Source organism: Rutidosis leptorrhynchoides, chromosome 5 (assembly GCF_046630445.1).
Source record: "Rutidosis leptorrhynchoides isolate AG116_Rl617_1_P2 chromosome 5, CSIRO_AGI_Rlap_v1, whole genome shotgun sequence".
Lineage (NCBI taxonomy): Eukaryota > Viridiplantae > Streptophyta > Magnoliopsida > Asterales > Asteraceae > Rutidosis > Rutidosis leptorrhynchoides.
Window position 1 is genome coordinate 373,783,208 of NC_092337.1, and position 9,466 is coordinate 373,792,673.

Below are 9,466 nucleotides of genomic sequence, written 5' to 3' on the forward strand. Positions count from 1 at the left end.
GAATCCAAATGATTCTGTGCCTGCTGAAATCATTAGCAAACATCTTATTTCTCATTCTAAACCTTCACAGACAAATCTTCTTCATCATCCATTGATATTAGAAATTCTAAGATATTCTCGTATGTTCTATTATAAATATCCTCCATATTTCTGGCGATATTTTCACAACTATTCTTATCTGAGATCATTTATCTCTCCGTAATATCTGCAACATAAAAGAAACTGTGTTAGTTTCCAAATTCTAAAACCTTCGAGTTTAAAATATGAATGTTTTGAAGTAGTGTTGGGAACTGAAGCATGGATTTGTATAATATAATGACACTTGATCAACGTCATTATATTACAGTAAGTCATGCTGAGTTTCTAATGAAGCATGATGATTCACAGTACCATCATCATGTGCCATTTACACGACTCTTACATTCTATCTAATCTCTAAACATATCAAGAGAATATTTTTCTGGATGACTCAGTCTTCTCCAGGGTATTCTGGTAATTTAACAAATCAAAATCGTTCTATTACCATTTTCTTCTTAGAGCATTAGCTATGTTCATTTTGAATTTCATATCTACTGTAACACCCGTTTTCAGTTACGAGTTATTTCGAACGACATTCGAAATACGAGGCATGTAAGTGTATATTTGGATCCCAAATAAAGTTGGAGTTGATGTTCTAAAACCTTACCATTGGATAGTAAATCTCATTATATTTCCAATGATATTTGATTCGTCGAAAACGGAGTTACGGTTTGAAAGTTACGACCAAAACAAGTTCAGTTTCAGACTCAGTTCATTGGGACTCCGTCCAGACTTTGGGACGCTGTCCAACAATGAAGGTTAGGACATCGTCCAAGCTTTTTGGATGCCGTCCAGAAGGCCTGACGGGCCAGCAGCTCTATTTTACTCAAATTAAAAGGGGTATTTGGGTCTTTTCACTTGGGGTCGGTTTGGGATCATCAAAAATGATCTAGAACTCCATTTGGAGCTCATTCTCACCCACACAAAACACTCTCATCTTATTTTAGAGAGAGAGGGTTAATTTAGAGTAAGAAAGCTTGGTTTGGTGAAGAAGATGAGCGTTTCGGGTCAAAGCTCGAGAGTTAAAGTTGTTCCTTTCATTCACGGCTACATTTTGGTAGTATTGGTAAGTCTCAACTCCGAATTTTATTGTTAAGATTCTTGTGTACATTTAGGGTTTGAGCTTGTTATTTGTAAAACCCTTTTAGATGATGAAGAGGGTTTATGGAAACCCACTATTTTGATATTTTGCAGGTTTTGGGTTGGTTAATGATTTAAGCATGTTTAAAGTTTGTAAGTGGGGTATAATCACTAGTATTAGTGATTTTAGGAGTGTTGGAACTTGTAAGACCCATTTGGGGGTAAAATGGGTGAATTTGGGTTATGTTGAGATAAGGAAAACCCTAATAGCTATGATCTAGGGTTTGGCCATGTGAATTGAAGTTGTAAGTGTTAAATTGTGTTGATTAGTCATTAATACACTTGTAAATAATGGAAGAATTGTAAATGGGTCATGTTTGTGCTAATTGGTGTTAGTAGACTTACATCACTAGTTTTAGTAATTAAAGATGAGTCTTGGCCATTTTATGGGCGGTTTTGGGTGTGAGTGAGTATTGTGGTTAATTCCACAAGTTGTGTATTGAATGTGTACTTATGTATTAGGTACCTTGCTCGAAGCATACGGAAGTGCTAAATCACCACCGACGTGATAAGGTGAGTGGAATAATTATATGCGTAGGTATATAATGTATCTATTTGTTGTAGCGTGAAATGTGTAGTGTCGAGGTGTTAAGACACCACGTTTCACGTGAAGAGTGTATCATCGAGGTGTTAAGATGCCACTCGGGTGTAGCATCGAGGTGTTAAGATGCCACCTAGGAGTGTAGTGTCGATGTGTTAAGACACCACTCCGTAAAATAATGAGTGAAGCATCGAGGTGTTAAGATGCCACTCGGGGTGAAGTGCCGAGGTGTTAAGGTGCCACCCTAGGGGTTAGTGGTGCGAGGTGTTAAGTGCCCTAACGGATGTTGTGAACACCGATGGCTTTTTCGCGAGCGCCGTTCCCTTGTACTATTGGTTAACCATGGTTATTGTGTTGTAGTGAAAGCATATTACTTTGTTCATGTTATATATGCTTGTGTTATGCTAGCATGATTATTGAAGGTTATAGCTTGTATTTGTGACGATAAGCTAATTGTGTTTGCTAGCATGTTTGCGGTATTTGTGTAAGTGATTGCAAGTAGGTATATTATATATGTATGTATATAATTATTGCATTCACTAAGGTTTATGCTTACCCCTCTCATTGTTTACCTTTTTACAGGTATTGTGTTAATGATGCTAGCTAGTTGTTAGACTAGACGTGCAGGAGCGGTTGGGCTTGATGGGGTAGCTTTCGGATAATTGGACGCGGATGGGGGTTTTTGGTAGTCCCCGGGATTATGCTCTTGGTATCGGGTTGGGTTATAGAGTCCTAATCCGTCTAAAGAGATAAATGGGTCGAAATCTCTACATTATTTGTAAAACAGGTCATTGTGGGCTGGGAGTTGTAAAATTTATTTTCATTGCAGAAATCTCTTAGTTTTACTTAATATGATGTGTTGTAAAAATTGTTTCGTTTAAAAGTGTCGGGAAGCGGGTTTTCCGCTCGCGTGAATTCGAAAAACTGATCAGGAACTTTTAGTTCATTTGGACGCCGTCCCAAGGGCTTGGACGCCATCCAGTCCTTCAGAGCTGGACGCCGTCCAGATAACTGGACGCCGTCCAGATGTACTGTCCCAGAATTTTTTTTAGGGCGTGTTTTCGGTGAAACGATGTCGGGTTGTTACAAGTGGTATCAGAGCATAGTCTAAGGGAATTAGGTGACCTTGGAATAGGTGCCTAGTCTTAGACTTATTGACGGTTGTGCGTTATTTGAGGGACTTGTAGGATTACGGATTGAGATTTGTTAGTGCCTTAGAGTAGGTGACTAACTAGGACTTGTTTTTGTCCAAAGTATGATGATTTGGGGCCTTATTTCGCTTGTAAATTAGTGCCTTAGATTGCTAGTGCCTAAGGTAAGTAGGCGAACTTGGACGTTGTTTTAGTGATAGTCACCTAGGTTGTAGGTTGACTTGTCGTTGTGGTGTACTTGTGTACGTTTATTACTATTATATATTGGTGTATATATATATATATATATACAGGTATCTAATTGGTGCGTTATCTTAGAGATGAATCTATTGGAGAGATTCAAAGGTTTGGCGGTTTTGAGTGATCAAGTTCACGGTAAGGACTTTGGTCATTCGGGTACTAGGAGTTATCGCGTGTTATTTTGTGTGAATGTTGCGTCACTCCGGGTAAAGTACTTTGCGTGACCAAGTGGAAATGGTAAGATACGCATTTGTAATAATGACCGATCACCATTATTATGAAAGTGTATCTTGACACTAAACATGACATGACAAGTACCGAACGGAGGAGACGTGGCATGGTTGGGGTAGAACGGGACGAATTAGGAATCATTTATTGGTTCCTAGGATATAGTAGTCTCGAGTGATGTGCTTGTTATCACATCAGGTTCTTTGTGAGTCGGGAAGTGTACAATGGAATCGGTTAGTTAAGTGAGCGAGCTAACTCACGAGTTTGGTGCGTGCTTAGCCACCCTAAGTAGTGGGTGCATTATTGAGATTGTAATTGGTTTTAGTTACCCATCGTAACTAGGATGACCGATTTACGCTTGCGTGTGTGCGACGAGGACTTGAATTCTGTAACGATCCGCACTTTTGCGATCATTCTATACTTATAAGATTAATATTTACATAAATTAAACCTTGCCAACATGATAAGAAATCCAAATTGTCGAGATTTATATTTCCGAAAAGAGTTTTACACAACGTTTGACCGTCTAGTTTGACCGATGATATCACGAACTATACAATATATGATAATTATACGTTTGTGTATATATATGTATATATACATATTTAACATGATTAAAGAATGTTTTAATATCTCATTTTATATTAATAACAACAAGTTATATGTGTATTTTGAAACTACTAACTTAAGTTTTCAAAACGATAACAATACGTAACGTTATTTGACATATATACTTAAGACTTATAATGTTATACATATATTGTATAAGTAATGTATTTAATTACTTTTAAAGAACTTAAATACATAAAACCATATAAGTGTATTCACAAAAGATAGCTATATTTGAATCCTCATTTCATTTTTCACAAAATTTCTATACGTATACCTAGAGTATTTGTACTCGTATCATACCTAGCTCCTATACGTATTTACTAATAGTAAATACACATCAACATCACCACCTAACCAGCCATTATTCATGCCCTTAGAGCTAGGTAATTACTTTTGTATGATTGCAAGACTAATTAGCAAGATTACAAACTAAAATTTGTCCATGTATGCCCATGAAACACGTTTTTTATGGTGTATATATGTATCATCATTTTGATTCATTTTATCTCAAATTCTCTAGCAAAACACACACATACTTTGAAGCCTTAAAACCCTTAATCATTCAGCAAAGTTTCCAAGAAGATCTAGCTTCAAAAACCATACTAAAACACCATAAGAAAACCATACAAAAACACTTCAAGAAAACCTTCCAAGAACACCAACTTACTTCCAATCTTTCATCCACTTCTATCACCCTTTGATTCTAGCTTCTTACTCCTCTTTTACAGCAAACTTGTCCAAGGAACTTGAGGTAGAATCTATGTTCATAACCTTATTCGATTCATATATATATAGCTATCTTATTTTGTGGTACAAAAGTTTAACAACAAGAACATAGTTTGAATGTTTTCAAACTTGTTTGCAAACTAAATAGATCCTTCTAACTTAACTTTTAAAATACTTCAAGACCTGTAATATAACTTATGTATATGCTAATTTAACAAGGTAAAACTTGGTTTTTCAAAGTATAAGTATTTTTAGAAAAATGGTCATTAAATGATTTTGTTGTAACAAAAATGTTTAACTTCATATGTTTCACTAATGTTTCACTTATGCCGTATGATTTTGAATACAAACCAAGGTATTTACAGTTCATAGTCTTAAAGAAGAACTCGATCCAAGAAGATGGCAATTTGAATCAACGAAAACGGATTTGTAACGAAGAAACTATGACCGAAACAAAATTGGTTATCCTAGATCATTTCAACTACGGGATCAATTGGAAAAAAATGATATAAATCACATATTTCTAAGATAACATGATATTTTATATATATGTACTTATAATTCAATTTTATATGGTTCAGGATCACCCGTAAACAACACGAGAAGATTAATCATAAGATCCCATGATTGTACGCAACACGTCATTTGACAACACCGGTACTTTATGTACGCAACACGTCATTTGACAACACCGGTACCATGGGTCAAGATTAATCTCGACCAATACATATACGATGGGGTTTTATTTATTTCGTTGGGGGTTTTGTTTATTGCGGGTATATTAAACATCTAAAAATGAACCATTAAAAATTGAATTACTAACATCGGAATGCTAACTACGGACTAAGGAAATATTCAAAATATTAAAAGTATAACAAGTATATATATATATAACGTTTGTTTTAAAATGAAAACATATTGATATATTATATATGGATAGGTTCGTGATATCAACCGGAAGACCGAGTCAAAATATATATATCATCAAGACAAGAGTGAGTATATAGTCCCACTTTTAAACTCTAAATATTTCGGGATGAGAATACATGTATTTTATGTTTTACGATATGGACACAAGTAACTGAAAAATATATTCTACGTTGAGTTGTACCACTAGCATACTTCCCTGTAGCTTGGTAACTACTATTTACAGCGGTATTGTAAACGCGAATCCTGTTGATAGATCTATCGGGCCTGACAACCCCAATCGGACTGGACGACCAGTATTCAACGGTTGCACAGTACTTCGTTTTGTGACTACACTTGGTACGGTGTAGTAAGATTTCATATTAAAGGGAATATGCGACGTGAAAATGTTAAGTATGGTTACCAAGTGCTCAACCACTTAGAATATTTTTATTGAAATGTTTATATACGAAATCTTGTGGTCTATATATATATATATTGCTGCGCACTAAACCTATATCTCACCAACTTTATGTTGACGTTTTTAAACATGTTTATTCTCAGGTGATAATTAAAGCTTCCGCTGCATTATGTTGAATCTAAGCAGGATCATGCGTACTCATATTTGTGTCAAAAATAAAACTGCATATCCGAGGACGTGTGTTGTAAAATATGCTAGAAATCGTGTTGTTATTATCATTTGTAAAGTTTGTAAGTCGAAGATTATCGTTAAACGATAATCATCTTTTTATTGTCTAAAGCTTGTAACAAAAATAATGGTTTGGTTTGTAATGTATAATATATGCAGTTTTCCTTTTTAAAAATGTCGCATATAGAGGTCAATACCTCGCAATGAAATCATACGTTATCTAACACGTTCTTATGGTTAAGGACGGGTTATGACATGTGGTATCAGAGCGTTGGTCTTAGCGAACCAGGTCTGCATTAGTGTGTCTAACCGAGAAGCCGTTAGGATACATTAGTAAGTCTGGACTTTGACCGGGTCTGATTTAAAAAAAAAAAAAAAACCATTGCTTATCACTGTTGGTTAAAATTTATATGTAAATATTATATAAGTACTAATGGGTTAGTTGTTGTGTGATAGATGTCGAGCTCAAAAATTGTTATCACAATCAACGACTCCGAATCAGAATCTTCAGATGGCGTTCCAGTCATTAACCTGTCCGATGACGAAAATGATATCCTTGGGGAAGACTCACAAATTCCGGATGAACCAACTATAGAGAACCCGGAAAGTGAACCCGAGGAGGAAAGTGAACCCGAGGAGGAAAGTGAACCCGAGGAAGAAAGTGAACCCGAGGAAGAAATACAGGAAATTACAAAAGACGAGTTCGAACTAGGAAAGAAACGAAAGGCTAATGAATTAGAAAATCCAAATCCCGAGTTTAATGAGAATGATGTGGCACCAATTCCACTCAACACTACCACCCCTATCCCCGTTAATTCCTATTCGTTCTGTCTCGGCATCCAGTTCTTCAGTCCCACAGCCAAAATATAGGCAGACAGTTAGGATAAGCGTTAAGCAAATCTTTGTGTCTAAACGTCCTAGAAAATAGATCAAACGATGCGCTGCTGTGTCAAACCATGGAACCGAATAATGTTTTGTATAATATTAATAGTGTGGTTTGCTTAATGTTCGATGTAAGATAAGCATATGTAAAATATTGAAGTATGAAATGCAATAATTTTCCATGGTTAAGTATTATTTAGATTGTAGTAATTGATTCTGTACTAAGCTATTAAGTATGAACATTAACGGGTAGGTACTACCCAAGATATAATTATAAAACGCTAATAAGAAGAAAAGGCTTTTATAATAATACCTAGTTCATATTATTAATAAGCTATAATGTACTATAAATACACACTACATCTATAATAATCCATGTGAATAATTATTTTCTTTCATTAGGAAATGGCGCGATTGAATCGAATGACGGAACAAGAACTCGAGGAACTCATCAACCAGCGAGTGAACGACAGAATGTTATGGGTTGAGGCTGCAAGAGCTGCTGCAGTTAATCCAAATCCTCGTGTAGGATGCTCCTACAAGACGTTCCAAGCTTGCAAGCCATCATCATTCAGTGGAACGGAAGGACCTATCGGTTTAACCCGATGGATAGAAAAGATGGAGACGGTGTTCAAAATCAGCGGTTGTGATGAAAAAGACATGACCAAGTTTGCATCGTGCACTTTACAAGATAGTGCACTCACATGGTGGAAGAATTATGTGAAGGCGGTAGGAGGAGATGTAGCTTATGATACTCCATGGGAAGAATTCAAAGCAATGATAATCACCGAGTATTGTCCAAGGAATGAGGTTATTAAGTTAGAAGATGAGTTACGAAGTTTGAAGGTGGTTGGTACTGAAATCACCAACTACAACCAGCGATTCATGGAATTAGTTTTGCTATGTCCTGAATTGGTTCCAACCGAAGAACGGAAGATTGAAATGTACAAAGCTGGTTTGCCCAAAAAGGTCAAGGCAAATGTTACAGCATCGAAACCTGAGACAATTCATGAAGCTATAACCATGGCAAACGAGCTAATGGATCAGGTCATCATGGATAAGAAAGTATCCAATACTGATGTGAAGGTATCAGGTAACAAAAGAAAGTGGAATGGAAATTATGATCGAGGTAACCAACAACAATCTTTTAAGAAACAAGAAAACACGCAAGGTGCGGGTAGTGGTTTAAGCTTTGGTTATAAAGGACAAAATCCTTTATGCAACCGTTGCCACAAACATCACTTTGGTTACTGTAGTGTGTTATGCACCAAGTGTAATCGACAAGGTCATCTTGCGGAAGATTGTAAGGCTCTCGTTACAAATGGCAACAAGACTCCTGCCACCAACGCAAATAGAACTGCTTTGGCTAACATTACTTGTTTTGGGTGTGGAAAACAAGGTCATTATAAGAGCCAGTGCCCGAATCAGGATGGCGGACCTGCACGTGGAAGAGCGTTTGTTATTAATGCTAGAGAGGCACGAGAAGACCCGGAACTTGTTACGGGTACGTTTACCATTAATAACTTATCAGCATCTATTTTATTTGATACTGGCGCCGATAGAAGTTACGTGTGTATAAATTTTTACACTAAATTGAATTGTTCATCATTACCTCTAGATGCTAAGTACTTGATTGAGTTAGCTAATGGTAAGCTAATTAAAGCCGATAAAATTTGTCGTGATTGTGAAATAAATCTAGCTGGAGAAACGTTTAAAATCGACTTAATACCCGTAGAATTAGGAGGTTTTGATGTAATAGTCGGCATGGACTGGATGTCCAAAATAGGAGCGGAAGTTGTTTGTGCCAAGAAGGCAATTCGTATTCCTGGTAAGGATAAAATGCCAGTGATGATTTATGGAGAGAAGGGTAATTCAAAGCTAAAACTCATTAGCTGTTTGAAAGCCAAGAAGTGTTTAGAAAAGGGATGTTACGCTATTTTAGCACATGTTAATAAAGTCGAAAAGAAAGAAAAGTGCATCAACGACGTGCCTGTGGCAAGAGATTTTCCTGAAGTTTTTCCGGAAGAATTGCCGGGATTACCTCCATTTAGATCGGTAGAATTTCAAATAGATTTAGTACCAGGAGCTGCACCAGTGGCTCGTGCTCCATATAGACTTGCACCGTCCGAGTTAAAAGAACTTCAAAGTCAGTTAAAAGAATTACTGGACCGTGGATTCATACGACCGAGTACTTCACCGTGGGGAGCTCCAATTTTGTTTGTTAAGAAGAAAGATGGATCTTTTAGGATGTGTATAGACTATCGTGAATTAAATAAGTTAACTATCAAGAATCGGTATCCACTACCGAGAATT